This window comes from Pezoporus occidentalis, unplaced genomic scaffold (assembly GCF_034315485.1).
Source record: "Pezoporus occidentalis ecotype Australia unplaced genomic scaffold, CSIRO_AGI_Poc_V1 ctg264, whole genome shotgun sequence".
NCBI lineage: Eukaryota > Metazoa > Chordata > Aves > Psittaciformes > Psittacidae > Pezoporus > Pezoporus occidentalis.
Window position 1 is genome coordinate 181,776 of NW_026914545.1, and position 20,318 is coordinate 202,093.

Genomic DNA, 20,318 nt, shown 5'->3' on the forward strand with positions numbered 1-20,318 from the left:
CAAATAAGCAACTGTTACAATCTGCCATGCTTAACACAAAGACACTTCTTGTACACATTAATCCTTCCTGTTCGTGGCAGGGGTTTTAATGGAGGGACTAATGGGGCCTCTCTATCCACTGTCTGCCTCTAAACCCCACTTGCGCACACTACCCATCTTTATCACACTTGTAACTTCCACATCATGTGAAGCACTGGCATCTCATACAGAATATTCTAGCTAACTGCAGTGAAGCTGTTTCTCCTTCCATATTCTTGGATGATTCATGTCAGGAGTGGTATGAGAAACCTCTGGATCTCGTATTTCTACAGAGACACAATACAGTAAGTGTTTTATCCCAAAAACTGTGACAGGTCTCTATTTCTCACTTAAGCGTGTTGAAGTCCTGAGGCTCACAGGACTTCGATAACGGCAAGACTTATCTTCTGACTCCTCCATTTGACTGAGGCTACGTTTCTTTAATTCCATACACTGGAGCACACGACCCGCCAGCACCGAGCTCAGGGCTGGCACACCCGTGACCGCTTCCCGCCGTCAGCGGCCGGCCAGGGAGCAGCCCCACGGCCCCAGGGAAGCTCCGGGCAGCCTCAGCGCCTCAGTGCCGCGCATGCGCCGATGGAAGGCGAGGCGATGAGGGCGGAGGAGCTGAGGTAAGCCGAGTCGGGCGCGAGCTCTCGGCGGCCCGCACTCCGCCGCCCGCCGGCCCCCAGTACGCATGCGCAACCGCCGGCGGAGGGCAGGGGCGGGGCGGGGCGGGGCGGGGGCGGTGGCCGCTCGCTGTCACCCGCGCATCGCGCCTGCCGCCCCGCCCCCGCCCCCCGGCCCCTGGTGGGCACCGGCCCCGTTGGCCGGGCCATGGATGGGTTAGTAACTGCCGCCGCCGCCCCGCCGCCGGAGCCGCGGCAGCACAGACGGGTGGGCGGGGGTCCGCGACCCCCCGGAAGGCTTCACCTGGTGTCTCCTGGGGCGGGGCGCTGCCTCTGGGGGTGGGGGGCCGGCCCGGCTCCGCTCCTTCCTCCCCGGAGCAGCGGGCTGGCCGCGCCGGGGGTGGGGAGAGGGGGGCCGAGGGAGGTTACCCCCCGCCCCCGGTGGAGGTAGCGCTACGAGGGGAAAGGTGGGTGTCGGAGGGGGGCCGGGTTTCGGAGGGGCCGGGCTCGGGGTGGGGGTACTGTCGCTGGCCGTTCCACCAGGTACTTGTGGACGGAGGAAGTCAGCGGCTGTGACCGGAGCGTGCTGAGGGACTGGGACCCTTCGCCGAGAGCTGTGGTATCCGGCGCGTTTGGGTTCCTTTCTTTCCACTTTCTTCTCTCTCTTTTTTTCTCTGTTTCCCAACTCCTCGTTCTCCTTTTCTTTGAGGGCGTGTTTCCTCCGTGCTTCTCTCCGGTAGCGAGGCCGGCGTCCGGTGCCGCGCTGAAAGCGGAGCGCAGCTGCGGCTCGGGATGCTGCGGGCGCTGCGCCGCGGGGCTCGGTCCGCCCGCTCCCCCGTGCCGCCGCGGGGCTGCCGGCCCAGGTGGTGCCCCCCGCTCGGGTGCTGCTGCTTGCTGTCGGGCTTTTAGCCTTACTGTAGGGTTACCTCTCTTTGCGTGTTGAAAAGCTCACTGGCGCGCTACTCTCGTAACGGTGAGCGGGCGTCGTGATGAGCTTTTAGAGGTTGCGGTTCCATGTGGTAGCTTTAAAAGTTTATGCCTCAAGTACCTTAATGTAGCAGAAGAAAACGCGGCGGTGCTGCTGTGTGCTGCTGTCTGCCGCTGGTACCTAATAGAGGTGCATATGTGGAAGTGAACTGATTGACATCCATCCTGCAAGGTTAATGTATAATCAGAATGGTTATTCGTGTAGTCCTAAATGCATTTTTATAGACCGTGCTGAAGGCCTTAAGTACACGTAAGTTGTTACAGTGATAAAAGTTTATACGGTATGTCGTCCTTGGAAGGTAAGAGTATTTTGGACAAGTTTGAGTCCCATTGCTGCGGTAGCGTGATGTGCACTGACTTCTGTCATATGTCTTCGTAAATTTTCTTAACTTGAAAGTAAATAATAAAACAAAGTTCAGTATGTGTACTGCTAACTTCCTTCACTAGTGTTTAAGGGCAGACATGATTGCTGGTGTGTTTTTTCTTTGCCTATTGATGCTTCAAATTCCAAAGCTTGGGAAGTTTGACCACAGTGGGAAATTCGGCAGACCCAGGAAACTAACTATGCCTAATGTCAGTAAAGTGCACTACTGTTTCTTTTATTTTTTTCATCATAACAGTACACATACATGAAAATGGAAATTTAATATGAATATGTAGGTATTAAGTTGGAGTGCGTCCTGGCCCTCAGTGACCTGCAAAATCTCAAGTGCTCTTGAAATCTAGGAATTCGGAAACAGAAGTTAGGACGACTTTTTATTCTCTCTTTTTTTTTTTTTTTTTTTTTCTCTGACAGATCAAAGCAGCACCACTCAAACTTTTCTAGCATATTTTCACATTGCTGCAGTGGAAGCCTTGATAGGGAAGCAGGTTGACTAAACCAATCTACCAATCTTGTGTAAATGCTGGTTAATGAGAAAAAGCCTATAGTCATAGGAAATACCTTTTTGGAGAACTTTCTTTAAAAATGTATCAGTATTTTGTTTTTTTTCACATTTGCTTTGAAACTACTTTTTGGAAAATTTCAAAAGAAAATTAAGAAGGTTCTCACTGGAGTGAGAATCTGTTTTAATCTGTTAGCTGTGCTTATGAGTTACTTGTAATTTTATTTTAATCCCTTTGAGAATAATTTTTTATTTTCCTCTTAGTTTGTGGGATTGCTATCTAAACTGAGTGTATGGTTCTTGTCGTCTTCCTATTATCTTTCAACTAGTATGATGAGTTTCTTATGCAAACTTCTTTAAGTTTTATAAAGGATTTGTTATTTCAGTTGAGAGAGAATGGAAAAAGGTATGCGTTAGGCAGTGTACTGCCCTGCGATGCTAATACTAAACTTAAAGTTGATATTACTTACGTTTCGAGTAGAAATAGTATGAGCAAATGTATGTAGTTCTTAAAATGTACATAACATTGCAAAATAGCACCTTCCTAATAAACTTGCTTGTCAGAGAGTAAGGCAAAGACAAAGGGCACAGTAAAGGTGAATCAACTAAATGGAGTTTTTTAAGAAATTTTCTGAAGCGGAGCTTTTTAGGTGTTCTGGAAATAATACAGGTGTCTGATGATAACCGCAGGGTTGAGTAAGCTCGGAATTGTTATATGTTGACTGTGACAGTTCAGGAAGCTGTGGTTTTTGGTGATTTGAGAGTGGTTTTTTTTTTTTTGGTAAAAGATGCTAAGTACTTTCTGAGATTTCAGACTGTTAGTTGAGGATGCAGGCTGTTAAAACAGTGATTGCCTTACCTAAAACATTTTGTAAACCTGCTTGTGACTTTTTTTTGTCTTTCCTTTTTTTTCTTTTTTTTTGTTAAATGGCCTTCAAAAGAGGAAGAGTAAAAGAAGTAAACTTACACTTCATTCACTTCATTTACATTAATACAGGAATTAAATACAGGCCTTAATTTATTTCTGTGGGATATTGAGGCTGATTTAGATCCAAACCTTATGTGTAGAGAGGACAACAATACATAAACACCGAGAAACAGTTTTTATTTGGGTCAGGAAGATTTTCTAGAAAGCTGTAAAAAATCCACTGCTTTGTGGCAAAGAATTTGGCTCCTTATTTAAGATTATTGCATTTGGTGGAAAATGTGATTCAAGGTCACATAATTAAATTTGAAGAAGTTACTAATGGTATGAACTATACTATTTTGTTGACTACTGAAGGCAGCCCAGTTTTTTTAACTGAGGTTAGTAGCTTCCTTGTTGGCTAGTAAGGGGAAAAAACCAAGACCATCAGTAAACGCAGTAGCGGAATTTATAATTGCAGGTTAAATTCAGCCCACTCCAGTAACAGATTAAATCTTCAGGTTTAACAATGTTTCTGAATTTTGGAAGATGATATTCAAGCTGTTAGAGACGTCAACCACCTGCCCATTGTTATCCTTAGGTTTCTGGCTTGCAAGCCTTTTTTGGATTTATACAGGTAGAATATAGATAGAATAAAAGTATCCCGTAGTTGCTTCAGTCCCTGTTTCTAACCCACCTTGAGTTAAGTGCTTCTGAAAAATATCTAATGTAGACTTAGTATGAATTGAATTGTTTCTCCTTACGAGTTGGCGGTTCACTGAACAAACTTGTTTACTGTTATTATCTGATATAATCTGAAACAGGAATCACCTGTCACAATCGGACACATGAGAATAGCAAAATATGAATCAATCTTGTTTCCGTACCACTTGTCAAGCTACTATTTATTTGATTTTGGTACCTGGTGGGGGAGATAAGCAATTAAGTATGCTGGGTTTTACCAGGAAGTATTTATTAAGTTTGATGCTGAACTAATCCTGTGCTAATTGAAGCGTTCTGGAGGTATTAGGTGGTACGCACAAGTGTGTTTTGGTTGACTTTCTTTTAAAGGGTGTCCTGATTAAACAGTATTGTGTCAAAACATGAGGATGGGAGTTGGTTATATAATAAAAGTGTGCCTACAGCCACTGTTTCAAGGTACAGTTATTAATTCTTTCCTTTTGCACTCATTAACAGTTGCATGGAATTGATTTTGATTTTTTCTTTTTTTGCCCCCGCCCCCTTCTCATTTCAGGATGTGATAACACAGCGTATCTTTTCAGGTCTGCAAATGTGACTTATGCTTCAGTAAGAGGCAGCATTCTGGACGCAGTGTTGCAGAGTGGGTAGGTGAAAAACAAAAAGTATTTTGACTGTTACTGTTGATATCACTCTTCCCTGCTCGTGCTGTTTCCTTGTTAGCTGAAGTTCTTCAGACTCAGGACTGTTGCCGGAATTGCAGCACCAACCTCAGCAGTGCATTTCTGCACCCCCTTGTGGTGTAGCAATTGTCATGTGTGGACTGTGTAGTAAATTATTCTGCTACCATGCCGCCTTGCAGTTCTTAGTCACTGCAGGGAAAGCTGTGAAAATACAAAGGTGGGGAATGGCATAATTGCCTTTGCTCACTCCAACTGACCAGGAAACCACACCCAACTTTTCCTGAAAGCCAGTGTTATGAATGCTTATATGATTCAATAATCTAACCATTATCTTTGTAATGAACTTTCTTAATCACACTGTACTACAAGTAATTTAAATTGCTGCCATTCTTATCCATTAAATGATATGGGGTATTATAATAGCATTTAAAGTCCAGGACAAGACTGATCATTCTGTCTCAATAGGAAATACCAGAAGCAAAGGAATCAAAACAATGTTTCTGTATGTACACTCTGTGAAAGTATGCATGCAAGGATGCATACTACACATGCCAAGTGTATGGTGGGGTCAGTATGCCCTAGTAGGATCTTACCATTTAAACAAAACATTACAATCTCTTGGGAGTATGGTTGCATTAATCATGGGAATAAGAAAGATCCAAACCCTGTTTGGGAGTAGTCAGAAATAGAATCTCTGTCTTCTGGTTTGGGATGAGACCCAGTGAATCTGGGGACTGGTGACCCTTTTCCTGTCTTTAGGTGGCACGGTAGCTACATGTTCAGTGGCACATGAGAAGGATGTGAAATACCTCCCAGGTGTTACAAAAAGCAGCTCACTGCAGATCTGTTCCACTGCACTTTGCAGTGATTTGGTTAAGAGTATCACTCCAACTTTTGGCTCTTGCTTACTAGGAAATTTCTAGACTGCAATACTTGGAAAAGACCATAGATATTTTTGAATAGAGGATTCAAGCACATTTTTGCACTTGTCCAGAGTGACAACATAACTTCAGGGGCTGCATTTGAATGTGCAAACTGTGCACAGCCCTTAGAGGCAGAGATTTCTCTATCTTAAAGGTCTTTTTCCGTCTGAATGATGCCATTATTCTATATGCCTTCACCCTTTTAACCGTAACATTTTCTAGGCTGGAAACAGTTATAATTCTGTTCGGCAGTCAGCATGAAATAAACCCATATTGCCACAGTAACCCCAAAGATCACTGCAAATTAAAGACGTATAGTATCTGTAACATCTGAGTATTTTACTGACTTATGTTTCTAGGTGTCTTAGTTTAATCCATAAATTACAAGTAATCCTTCTTGGTTTTGTTAGGCCTTCTTTTCCTATCTAGCTGTGCATGGCTTGATTAGGAACTTTTTTCCTATTCCATTTCTGTGGGTTTTTTTGTTGTTCATTTTCTCACTTTGCTACCCACTATAGTGCATTCATTTTCATATTCTTTTTTTTTTTTGATTTGTCAGTTCACCTGTTTCTATTTTCTAGTCTCTAATTTCTCCTTCTTGCTCCATGTCAGAGAGACGAGCTATTTGTTCTGATCTTATGTTACCAGAAAAATTACTCTAGCTTCATGTCTGTTCCTTCCCCCTTGTTTTGGTTACCTGTCCTTTCCCAAAACACAGCCAGTTTGAAATCTGTAATGAACTTCTGTGAAGTTATTCTGTGCACATTATGAGACCTTCGATGTGGTGGAAGCTGTAGTGCAAAACTTGGTTTCTGTGGTGGAAAATTTCTGAACTCAAAAGTAGGTGATCTGTTTTTCGTTTGGTTTGTGTCACGGCTAGCAAACATATTTCTGTGTAATAACACTTTGTAGAGATATAGAAAAGCTTGCTCTCCTTATAAAGCTTGTCAGTTTCTGAAGATGGGCACAAATTGTAGACATCCACAGTCTCTTGAGCTGTTTGAGAGTTTTAATTTATAATACCTACCCTGCTCTCCTTGGTATTTCTCCACCAGGCAACCAAGTATTTATACATGTGGGGTGCCAAAGTGTGACTGAAAATACAGGTGGCAAAACTACGTATATTTTCCAGTCTTCTAGGACAACTTAATACATGAGCTAAAGTAATGTTTAAAGGAAAGGTCAATGCATACAAACATCACTTCCTGATAAAATAAATTAGTATCTATAATTATGCATTTCTAGTTTGTTGTTTTTTTTCCCCTCAAAAATGAAAAGCAGTGATCTGTTGCTTCAGAAACTGAGTTGTCTTAACTTAATTGGCTTGGAAGTGTTACCTAAGTCTGTCACTGAAGAAGACTTTGTTTATATGTAATTTTATTTTATTCTGTAAACTACTATTCTGTCCACCTTTCAATTTGTTGGAATAGAGCTTGTGCACATACAATGGCTCTTCTCTAAAAAAAGAAAAAAGCTGTACTGAAGTAAAATGGAGTGCTTTAATAATGTAACAGTAGCTTGAAAATAGTTTTTCATTGCTAGGTCTTCTCTGCAGCATCCCATAACATAGGGAATAGATTCTGTAGGGAAGTTGGTGTGCTAACGGTGCTACTAACAGCAATTTTTGTCTTGCTATCACGTAAGGTAAGTCTCGAGTGTATGTGCATATATTTGTATGTATATACACTAATGGTACTTGATTGTTAATGTAAAGATCATTCATTCTGTGCTGTGTTCCCTTATTGCCTCTGCTTTCCGTTGCTTGTTTTTGCTGTGTAATGGTTGGCCTTGGTAGGGCTGAGGACTGTACAATAATAACATAAATACTGTCTGTGATGAAGAATCATCAAGGAACAGATAATGATTCTTTAGGCATTTTTTATTTTTGTGAACCATAGAGTTTACCTGTTTTGTGTGCAAAATCAACATTTTATTGCATGCATGTGACAAGCGTGGCCTAGCATGTTGTGAGCAATGTTAGAAACACAGAATCATAGAATAGTTAGGGTTGGAAAGGACCTTAAGATCATCAAGTTCCAACCCCCTTGCCATGGGCAGGGACACCTCCCACTAAACCATATCACCCAAGGCCTCGTCCAACCTGGTCTTGAACACTGCCAGGGATGGAGCATTCACAACCTCCCTGGGCAACCTATTCCAGTGCCTCACCACCCTAACAGGAAAGAATTTCCTTCATATATCCAATCTAAACTTCCCCTGTATAAGTTTTAACCTGTTACTCCTTGTCCTGTCACTACAGTCCCTAATGAAGAGTCCCTCTCCAGCATTCCTATAGGCCCCCTTCAGATACTGGAAGGCTGCTCTGAGGTCTCCACGCAGCCTTCTCTTCTCCAGACTGAACAGACCCAACTTTCTCAGCCTATCTTCATATGAGAGGTGCTGCAGTCCTCTGATCATCCTTGTGGCCCTTCTCTGGACTTGTTCCAACAGTTCCATGACCTTTTTATGTTGAGGACACCAGAACTGCACACAATACTCCAGGTGAGGTCTCACGAGAGCAGAGTAGAGGGGCAGGATCACCTCCTTCAACCTGCTGGTCATGCTCCTTTTGATGCAGCCCAGGATCCGTTTGGCTGTTTGGGCTGCAAGCACCCACTGCCAGCTCATGTTCATTTTTTCATCAACCAACACCCCCAAGTCTTTCTCTGCAGGGCTGCTCTGAATCTTTTTTGCCCAACCTGTAGCTGTGTCTGGGATTGCTCTGACCCAGGTGTAGGACCTTGCACTTGTCACGGTTAAACTTCATGAGGTTGGCATCAGCCCACCTCACAAGCGTGTCCAGGTCCCTCTGGATGGCATTCCTTCCCTCCAGCATATCAACCGAACCGCACAGCTTGGTGTCATCAGCAAACTTGCTGAGGGCTCACTCAATCCCACTGTCCATGTCAGCGACGAACACGTTAAACAAGACCGGTCCCAACACCAATCCCTGAGGGACGCCACTCATTACTGGTCTCCAGCCGGACATTGAGCCATTGACCACAACTCTTTGTGTGCGGCCATCCAGCCAGTTCTTTATCCACCGAGTGGTCCATCCATCAAATTGATGTCTCTCCAATTTAGAGACAAGGATGTTGTGTGGGACAGTGTCGAACGCTTTACACAAGTCCAGGTAGATGACATCAGCTGCTCTACCCCTGTCCATCAGTTCTGTAGCCCCATCATAGAAGGCCACCAAATTGGTCAGGCAGGATTTCCCCTTGGTGAAGCCATGCTGGCTGTCACCAAGCACCTTGTTGATTTTCATGTGCCTTAGCATGCCTTCCAGGAGAATCTGCTCTAAGATTTTGCCAGGCACAGAGGTAAGACTGACTGGTCTGTAATTCCCTGAGTCATCCATTTTCCCCTTCTTGAAAATGGGGGTTATATTTCCCTTTTTCCAGTCATCGGGAACTTCATCTGACTGCCAGGATTTTTTAAATATGATGGACAGCTGCTTAGCAACTTCATTTGCCAGCTCCTTCAGGACCCGTGGAGGGATGTCATCAGGTCCCATGGACTTGAGCACATTCAGATTTTTAAGATGGTCTCGAACCAGTTCCTCTCCTACAGTGGGCCTAAGGTCTACATTCTCACAGTCCCTGTGTCTGCCTTCCAAGACTTGGGTGGTGTGGTCAGAGTGTTTGGCAGTGAAGACCGAGGCAAAGAAGTCATTCAGAACCTCAGCCTTCTCCAAATCCTGTGTAGCCAGTTCTCCGTAGAGCTTCATAAGGGGGCCTACGTTCTCCCTAGTCTGTTTTTTATTTGCTATGTACCTTACTGGTATCCTTAATATCCCTAGCCAAGTTTAATTCTAACTGGCCCTTAGCTTTCCTAACCCGGTCCCTAGCTTCCCAGACAACATCCCTGTACTCTTCCCAGGCTGCCTGTCCTTGCTTCCACCTTTTATAAGCCTCTTCTTTCCTTTGAATTTTCCTCAGCAGCTCCTTATCCATCCAAGGAGGTCTCCTGGCCCTCCTGCTGCACTTCCTTCTAGTTAGGACGCAACACTCCTGAGCTTGTAGTAGGTGATGCTTGAATATCAACCAACAGTCTTGGGCCCCCCTGCCCTCTAGGGCTATATCCCATGGAATGTTCTCTTGGAGGAGCTGTTTATAGGATGTATATATGGTACTAATTGCTGTTTCAGTATGTACCTTAAAAGATAGGGAGAGGGACTCATAACACACGGCCAGAAAAAAGACGGGTCTCAGCCGGATCCAGAGTTCTCAAAAATATGCACTCCAAAACTAGATTAAAACTGTGTTGTAGACTAAGTGTTAGTAACTTGATCTTTAGCCAAAGCAGTCTCATTTAAAACTGTAGACTGCCCAAGGATGGTAACTCATATAGTTACCAATACTTTCTAAAATACAGAGAATATTAACATGATGCATGTTTTTAAGTATTAATAAAATTCAAGAGCTGTATTTGCTGCATAGGTTTTCTTCTCAGAATCGTATTTCTCCTGTAGTTGGTTGTATCTTTATTAGGAAAAGGGTAGGGTTAAAACTAAAGAAGTCATGCTTAGCAGTAAAATGATTTTACTATTACTGTTAAATCAGTTCCCAGTATACTTTGACTGGAGGAAATAATAATTTTGCCAGATAACTTGTGCATTCTACTGAGAACTGCAAGAAATGGAGACTGCTAGAGGGTGTATTATTGTGAGGTAAAGCTGAAGGGAAAAGTTCATTTTGTGTGACTGGTGATATTTAGGAGAGGAAATAAAAGAGAAGAGCTTGTATGTATATATTGAAAAAATGGAGCATTCATTTATAGAATCATAGAATCATAGAATCGTTAGGGTTGGAAAGGACCTTAAGATCCTCAAGTTCCAACCCCCTTGCCATGGGCAGGGACACCTCACACTAAACCATGGCACCCAAGGCTCTGTCCAACCTGGCCTTGAACACCACCAGGGATGGGAGCATTCACAACCTCCCTGGGCAACCTATTCCAGTGCCTCACCACCCTAACAGGAAAGAATTTCCTCCTTATATCCAATCTAAACTTCCCCTGCTTAAGTTTGAACCTGTTACCTCTTGTCCTACCACTACAGTTCCTAATGAAGAGTCCCTCTCCAGCATCCCTATAGACCTCCTTCAGATACTGGAAGGCTGCTGTGAGGTCTCCTTGCAGCTTTCTATTCTCTAGGTTGAACAGCCCCAATTTTCTCAGCCTATCTTCATATGAGAGGTGCTCCAGTCCTCTGATCATCCTCATGGTCCTCCTCTGGACTTGCTCCATCAGTTCCATGTCCTTTTTATGTTGAGAACACCAGAACTGCACACAGTATTCCAAGTGAGGTCTCACAAGAGCAGAGGACAGGGTCACCTCCTTCGACCTGCTGGTCATGCTCCTTTTGATGCAGCCCAGGATACGGTTGGCTGTTTGGGCTGCAAGCACACACTGCCGGCTCATGTTCATTTTCTCATTGACCAACACCCCCAAGTCCTTCTCAGCAGGGCTGCTCTGAATCTCTTCTCTGCCCAACCTGTAGCTGTGCCTGGGATTGCTTCAACCCAGGTGTAGGACCTTGCACTTGGCAAAACACTTTAAACAAAAGATGTAGGCTTTCTGGATATGCGGGAGAATGGAAACTAAAACAGGGCTATATTAATGCTATGCTGTCTCCCAAGTCTCCAGACAGCCTGAGATTATGGCTTTGACCTCATTTATATAATTAGTGTATTAATACTGAAGATTTAATCTAAAGGATGATTCTTACAGAACTAGTTTATTATTAAATGTTCCAATAGATGAAGCAGAATTGGGCTGAGGAACAGAGACTGTTGCATGAAAGAGTGTCATGCAGTGAGAAACCAATAAGAAACATTGCTAAGGAAGTGGGGAGGAAGGACAAGAACTGTGTGCTGTAGGTGTGACCTTATTTTTCCTACATACACCTCTACTGTCCTAGAAAACATTAAGTAGTTACTGAAAATTGAGCTTGTGAATAGAAGTATTATTCACTGTTGTTGATCTTGATGCGTATCTTTCATCTTTTAGGACAAATCTTATACAAATCATACTTAATATATGCGATGCATGTGATCGTGCAGACTTCCATTACTTTCTAGCCACTTGACTTCAAGTGTGCAATTCTTAGAGCTTTAGTCCTAGAGTTATGGAATTGTTTGAGAGCATGAATCTTCCTTTTAAAGAGTATGAAATTTCTACCTTTCGTTGCTCTGAAAAAAGCTTTAAATGTGAAGCTGTAAATTAAATACTCAAAAGACAAGCAATCCAAAACATGTGTCTTTAGAGTGTCATGGTTAATTTAAGAACAGGGTTTTTTTTTGTTTGTTTGTTTTGGTTTTTTTTGGTTTTTGTTTTTATTTTTGAGGCTCTGAAAATTTGTAAGTTAGAAAAATTAGTTTCATGCTTTTAAAATGAATGATTGATCACTTGAGAGTCAAATCTCTTTGTTAGCTTCCTATGAATTCATGGTGGCTTTTAGATGCATGGAAAACAAGAATTTTTCTCCCCAGATATTATTTGCTTAAACTAAGTTATGTATATTTAATTCTGCAGAACAATGGAAGTCAAAGTTACAAAAGTAGATATCTGTCATAATCCAAGTTAGAGCTGCTGATTGACACCAGAATCATGTTTATGCATCTCTATGTTTTCAGAAGGAACTACAGTTAAAATTAACAGTAAAACTATGTTTCAAATAGAAATTCTGCAGAAATTTTTGTTGATTGCTATTGTGATCTTGCCAGTTGTTTTCTTTTTTAAATGTATTGTACATTGTTAAACTATTTCATTTTCAAGAGAAAGCAATCCATAGCTCATCGCATTTTTACTTTTGTAGCGATGTTTTTCTTTCTTTAACCCATTTAGCTTTGTGATAATTTGCTAAAATCTTCTGTTTTCGTTTTTTTTTTAACTTTGTTTTACAGATCTCTTAGCAGTGTGTTTAAAGATAGCAATTTTTTTCGTAGCTTTTCACATACACTCATTACTACTTTTATTATAGCCTTTACTGTTTCGGGGTGGGGTTTTTTTGATTGTTTTTCTGAAACCGTATTGACAGTCATAAGCCTCATGGTTTTGTTCTGTTTATCTTAGCTGTATTTCTTTCTCATTTTTTAACTTTTAATAATAAAGAATTATAAACCAGATTGTTCAGCTATGAGACTTTCGCACTTTATAAGTACTTTGTACTTTATAAGACTACATAAATTTTCTTCTGGCCAAATTCAAAAGAGATGTCTTACTGAATGTTTGTTACATGTAAGCATCTTCTGTGCATTATAAAGCATAAAATGGTGCAAAACTATATACAACATGACATCATACAGATACATTTGTGACTTCCAGCAAAAAACGTCAAGTTTAAGGCAAGATATCTTCTCATTGTACAGGACTTCATTCTGTATAGTGTTTATTTACAGATATGCTCACCCATTCAATTGCTTATTAAGAATTAGGTTGAAATTTTTAGGAAAGCTTGTTTTGAGCATCATATTGATTTTTTGAAAAAATATATTTGAAAGGAATATATTGAAATAACTTTCTCATGTATTCAAGGGTTTAACTAGGAAACGTTAGTCTTTATTGCTGGTAAAGTTTGTATTTAAATGAACAGTAAAAAAAAAAGGAAAAAAAAAACAAAGCAAAAAAACCAAACCAAAATACCATCGGAAAGTTCTTGCCCTGTATCAAGCATAAATACAAAGTATACAATGTTATAGTGTTCTGACCTGCAGAGTCTGGTCATCATGCCTCTTTTGGACTTTCTGCGTCAAACTGCAGATGTGATACACTGGGTAATGGTGTATCTTATTTTAATTACTCAAGCAGTCAGTCCCAAGTGTGGCACCTAGAAGTGTAAAGATTTCTGCACATCTGGATGCAGACTTAGCATTACTGATTCTTTTTCTTTAGTAATAAAAGAAATGTAATGATGAAAATCTGTGAAGTATCATATTATTGTTCAGTTTAAGTGAACAGCTGTTAGACTGGTACCTCCAATGCAGTTCTATACCATATCCTCATTAGAGTGTAAATGTCTTTGATGCAGAAATGGAGTATTTTGTGATTTTCACTTCTCTTGCGCACTCATGTTTGTGCACTTAGTGAAGCAATAGCTGGACCTTATATTCAACTACGCTATTCAAAGACCCTAATAAGCTTAGGAAGAAACAAACATCTTTGATATTGGTGATGCTTGTTTAGCAGTTCTGCTAGTGTACAAGCCAGACACCTTTTTGTTTTGCTGCAAAAACAAAGTTGTTGCAAAAACAAAGTTGTTACTATGTCTAAATGGGAACACCCCTCAATAAATTTGAGAAATTAACTTTTAAACTAGTGTTATTTTAGTTGCTATTTTGAATAGGGTGTATTAGTACACTGGGGAAGGAAACAACAGGGACATGCAACACATAAATTATTATTCTGACTTTCAGATTAATTACTTTCCAGTTAATCTATTCTATTTAACTGAAAGCCAAATTAGTGTGCAGTGTTGGATAAATAAGTGTGGACAAGGTTTGGTAATATGCATGTGCCTCCTGTAGTCTTGTGTATATTACTTCATTTTCTGAAGTAATATTTGCTAATAAATTATTATTAAAGGGGAAATGCATGGAATGCACTTATTTTATTATATAAATGCAGCTCCTCAGAGAGAGGAGAACAACTTGTATTGAAAAGCGATCTGCAGATCACTTCAACAATGTTACTTCAACATTGCTAATTTTGAGTTTCCTCTGATTTGGTTTTAGGTTGCCTGGTTCCGCGTATGTTGTCTTATATCCCAAATATATTATCTGATAGTGATGCAAAAGGATCATGTCAGTTCCTAAGACTGTGTGATGCTGTTCTATGACAAGTGCAGATAACAGTTTCTTGTCTTTCACATCACTAATAGCAGGAGAACACTGCTGAATTCTACCTACTGCACTAGGAGCAAATTGGTGAGAGTTAAACTGTCCTTAGTTTAATTTATATTTCACACCATTAAGCCAATCTTCATATACAAACAGCAGTTTGAATAGCTGTGGGAAATGTGAAAGTGTGTCATTCTGTTAAGAGCAGGAAAAAGTAAAGTGAAAGTTTAATACGTATCTGTTTCCTTGAATATTGTCAGGATCAGGAAGGGAAAGCAACGGTAATGATGTACTTAGTGAGTTGTGCTGATTGATTTTTGTCATGCCTTCATCACGGAAAGACAAATTACTCTACCTTACAAACAAATGAAAAACAGTTATGTGGAATAACCTACTATTGTTGTTTTCCTGCTCCAACACTTGCACAGTTTTGCAGACCTTAAGGGGTAGAGAATTCAGTGCGTTTGTGTCTTAATATAAAGCAGAGGTGTGTACTGTATGATACTTCCAGCTTTAGAACACCTTGGCAGTGGAAATGTCTATTTAAAATGTCAGGAATCTTTGTCCAGGAGCATTAGAGACTTAAATTTCCTTGTGTTGGTAGTCTGCATAGAGGTCTCTTCATCTGAGCTCAAGCTAACATGCTGAATCTGTTTTACTTCATAGAGTAGTTATGCAGTTCTCTGAAAACAATTAACTCTTAATGCAGATAAATGCTTTCAGCTAAAAAGTTAAATGACTGTTATTTCCTTTTTACAAAAGATGGGAATGATGCTTTTCATAATTGAAAATGTTGCTTAATAACTTTTCAATTTAATTCAACAATATAGTACAAGTTTACATATATATTTGAAGCCCTTATAAGCAAAGGCTGAGGAAGACTCTGGAATGTGAAAAACACTGAGCTTCGCTCTTAAATTTGTACTGTCAACTGCAGTGTAACTTCCTGGAGAAAGGATTAACTTGGGATAACTAAATAAGTAAACCAGTACATAGAAGCACTGTCACAAACAGTGGAAGAGCAGAATTTGGTTTCTGTATGTAGCCTTCCATTCTATGTTTAAGCTCAGCCCAGAGTCCAACAGGTTGTCTTGTGGGATATACTACCCTAGATTTGGAGAAGGCTGAGGTTCTTAATGACTTCTTTGCCTCAGTCTTCACTGCCGAACGCTCTGACCACACCACCCAAGTCTTGGAAGGCAGACACAGGGACTGTGAGAATGTAGACCTTAGGCCCACTGTAGGAGAGGATCTGATTTGAGATGGTCTTGAGAACCTGAAAGGACACAAGTCCATGGGTCCTGATGAAATCCATCCACGGGTCCTGAAGGAGCTGGCGAATAAAGTTGCTAAGCCACTGTCCATCATATTTGAAAAATCCTGGCAGTCAGGTGACGTTCCTCATGACTGGAAAAAGGGAAATATAACCCCCATTTTCAAGAAGGGGAAAATGGATGGCCCGGGGAATTACAGACCAGTCAGTCTCACCTCTGTGCCTGGCAAAATCTTGGGGCAGATTCTCCTGGAAGTCATGCTAAGGGACATGAAAAACAACGAGGTGCTTGGTGACAGCCAGCATGGCTTCAGTAAGGGGAAATCCTTTCTAACCAAAAGCATGACCAGCAGGTCGAAGGAAGTGATCCTTCCCCTCTACTCTGCTCTCGTGAGACCTCACTTGGAGTATTGTGTGCAGCTCTGGTGTCCTCAACATAAAAAGGACATGGAAATGTTGGAACAAGTCCAGAGAAGGGCCATGAGGATGATCAGGGGACTAGAGCACCTCCTGTATGAAGATAGGCTGAGAAAGTTGGAGCTGTTCAGTCTGGAGAAGAGAAGGCTGTGTGGAGACCTCATAGCAGCCTTCCAGTATCTGAAGGGGGCCTACAAGGATGCTGGGGAAGGACTCTTCATTAGGGACTGTAGTGATAGGACAAGGAGAAATGAATTCAAACTTGAGCAGGGGAAGTTTAGATTGGATATAAGGAGGAAGTTCTTTACTGTGAGGGTGGTGAGGCCCTGGAATGGGTTGCCCAGAGAAGCTGTAAATGTTCCATCCCTGGCAGTGTTCAAGGCCAGGTTGGACAGAGCCTTGGACGACATGGTTTAGTGTGAGGTGTCCCTGCCTATGGCAGGGGGGTTGGAACTTGATGATCTTAAGGTCCTTTCCAACTGTCCTGGGTTCAGCAGTAGCAGTCATTTTTCTCCTTCTTAGCAGCTGGTGCAGTGTTGTGGTTTTGACTTTCAGTCTGGGAACAGTGCTGGTAACACTGATGTTTTCAGTTGTCCGTAAATCATGTTTACCTTGACCAAGGATTTTCTGAGTCTCATGCTCTGCCCAGGAGGAGGGGAAGCCGGGAGGAAGCAGAGACAGGACACTTGACCCAAACTAGCCAAAGAGGTACTGCATACCACAGCACGTCATGCCCAGTATCTGTACCTGGGGGCAGTTACTCGGAAAGGCTGGATCACTGCTCGGTTGGGCTGGGTATTGGTTGGTGGGTGGTGGGTGGTTGTATTCTCTTCCCTTGCTATTTCCCTTATCATTATTATTATTGGTGGTAGCAGCAGTGGTTTGTGTTATACCTTAGTTACTGGACTGTTCTTATCTCAGCCCATGGGAGTTACATGTTTTGATTCTCCTCCCCATCCCTCCGGGAGCTGGGGTGGGGGGGATAGGGGGGAAGTGAGACAGAGACTGCATGGTCTGATTTACAGCTAGGCTTAAACCATGACACCAACCCTAACTTTTCTATGATTTATTCTATATAATCATTGTGAGAGAGGGATGTGAAATGTCTTCCCTGGGGGTGCATTTCTGGCCTCCAATTTGACAAACTATCATTTTAATGCATCTAGTAATCAATTAATCTTTTATTGTAATATTGAGCATGTTAAAAGGTCATCCATAGATTTAGAATGCTAAACAAAATTTAACTTCTATGAATTCTCTTCAAGGGGGAGTAGTCACTGATGGTTTGGAATCCTTGAAAATTGACAATGCCTTATTTTATTAATGTTTTATTTCCTGTTTAATACACATTTAAATGTTGAAATTATCAAAGAAATATCTCAGTTGATTTATTAAGTAGTCTCAAGTCATTGATATGTGTGTGAGTTTTTCTGTAACAATCTACGTAGAGTTTCAAGTAGGTGAAAATTCTTTATGTGGGTTTGCTAGTGTTTTAGCATCTGAACTACTTAGTTTCTCTTGATCACTTGTTAATGAGCCACAGTGACAATGTCTTGGCCTACTGAGCTGACATCACTTGAGTAATTAAGGTGATGTTAGATGCCCACAGTTGGGCCTCCCTTATGTTTCTACATAGTTTTTAAGGACTGGATTTTTGTTAGATTAAGAACCATTGGGCAGATGATAGCAAAAAAAAGGTGGTGTGATTCAGGCCAAACTGAATTTACATAGGAATATTTACCTGGTGACTCTGCACACCAGTCCACAAGTAACAAAGAGGTCCACCAACCAGTAAAGAAGTATTGTTATCTTTTGGGAGGCCTGACCATCAAGGATGTCCAGGGACATCTGTAATCAAGCTTGTATGTCTGGAACTGGCACGCTCAGCACCTTAATCCTCTGACACCTGCTGCTCCTTTCAGCAAGGAAGGAGGGGAAATAGGCAAAACCGCTTTTCTGTAAGACTCTGCTGTTTCTTGCATTATTAATCACTTTTTTGCAGAAGCAAAAAATCCCCCACATTCTTTCACATAAATCCAGTTATTGCATACTAATTAATGTCAATGTCAGACTATCCTGACCTAAACCATGCCATGAATAAAAAGCTGGTGTCAGATGCAGGATATGAAGGAGGCTTTGGATTATGAAAAGACAGTTGTACAGTGTCCTGCTGTCCAAAGGTCTCCATGGTGCCATGACCACTTACAGCTGCTGAGTTGGTGCTCTGGGAGACAGCCAGTGGTATGGCAGGAAGCATACCCAGTATTGTGTAAGGTGTGCTTAATAGTGTATGTAGTGTATGTCAACTCACATGTGTAACACTGGCTGCTATTCAGTATGATGTGTTAATATTGGATGTAGGATAACACTAACTCCTACTTGATACAGTGTTTTAATAGTGTAGATAAGATCGTCTTGAAATATGTAAACCAGTAACAACTAGAATTAAAGCTTTTCCTTTCCCCCTCTTTTCTGTTGTCCTTCAGCAGCTCCCAATATATAGTGGATATAGCAAATCTCCATTACACTGTCTAGGGCATCTGTGGTTCCTGGACTGAGGAGAAGGAGGAACAGTTTCTGCTCCTTAAGGAGCAGTTCGAGTAAATAGGAGTCAAGGCTGTATGGCTGTGCTCTGAGTAGTAGTATCTTTTTCTCCTCCGGCATCCATGTGAAGAGGTTGTTTCTTGCTGCAGATTCTGCTAGACCGGGAGAAGGACTGAAAAGTCACAAAAACCATTAAAAATATAAGAAACTAAAACCACATGACCCTTAAATAGTGATTTAAAGACTGATTATAAATGAGTAGAGGAAAACCAAACAACTTGATGATTAAATGCTGGGATGTGTGTACCAGTAGATTAAAGGTGTATAACTGGGCATAGTGGCTGGGGTCTGTATACAATGACAGAACTGTGGATAATCAAGGAGTTGGCCACCTTGGGAGCATGAATCCAAGCAGCAAGAAAGACACTGTCATGCCTCTAGGTGCACTGAGAGATCTTAATGACCCTGGGGCCTCCACCCACACCCTCTGTCCATGGGCTCTGTTTCAGGCCTAGGCCCTCAGACACTGCCCAGGCTGTGTCATATGCATGCCTGTCTGCAGCTCCATCACAGCCGTGCTTATGGCTAGCTGAGAACTTTGTTGGTCCAGACCCTGACCCACAGACTGACTTGCACCTTGACCTGGGTCCTGCCTTGTTGTGTGCTGGACTGTATGTGGTGCTGATTATGCTCACTGCACCTGATTTTGACTTCCCAGCTTGACTGTGAACTTCCCTTGCCACTATGGACTTGTTGAAGGATTTGGGCTCTCAGTGGAACCTGGCACTTGCTCTCCCTATCTCACCTGCGTACCATGGGATAGGCATTGATTTGCTGGCTTCAATTACTGTTCTCTGCTCCTGGCTCCTCATTCTTTGTGGGGGAGCTGGTCCTTGTCATTCTGACACACAGCTGTTAAGCCACAACAGGCTGAGAAAGGCCTCACACTATCAGTCCTGCCAGCCTAGGATTTCTCCTACACCCCCCTCCAAGAAGTGGCTTTGGTGAGGTTCTGCCCACAGCCAGCTGAGGATGGTGATGTTGCAGGCGATAATGGAATTTACTGACTGTGAGTCTGGTGATCTGGCACACATGCACCAAGAAGACATCAAGCCTTAGTGGACACAGAGGTTTAATGCACCTTGTTCCCTTTTACACTTAGTGGAAAGAGTACAACTCATCATCAAAAGAGTCACCAGGGTCCACTGGAAGGTCTGTGTGGTAGAAGCCAAACTTGGGTCTTACGAAAAGAAACTGGAAGCACCACAACATGTGTGTCTTCGGTTCAGCAGTCATTTTTTCTCCTTCTTAGTAGCTGGTGCAGTGCTGTGGTTTTGACTTTCAGCTTGGGAACAACATTGATAACACCGATGTTTTTAGTTGCTGCTTAGTAATGCCTAGTCTGGCCAAAGACTTTCTGAGCCTCGTGCTCTGCCACGGAGGAGGGGAAGCCGGGAGGAAGCAGGGACAGGACACCTGACCCAAACTGACCAAAGAGGTATTCCATAGCACAGCAC

General features: G+C 42.1%; 1 protein-coding gene across 1 annotated transcript in view; it reads left to right on the forward strand.

Annotated features, from left to right (window-relative positions):
• Nucleotides 1–845: 845 nt before the first annotated feature.
• The window catches only part of PTBP3 (polypyrimidine tract binding protein 3), a 55,504-nt gene continuing 36,031 nt past the window's right edge, over nt 846–20,318 (forward strand). Inside the window, exon 1 of the mRNA XM_062624262.1 lies at nt 846–863. The gene's annotated coding sequence lies outside the window, so the exon portion shown is untranslated. The remainder of the gene's footprint in view (nt 864–20,318) is intronic.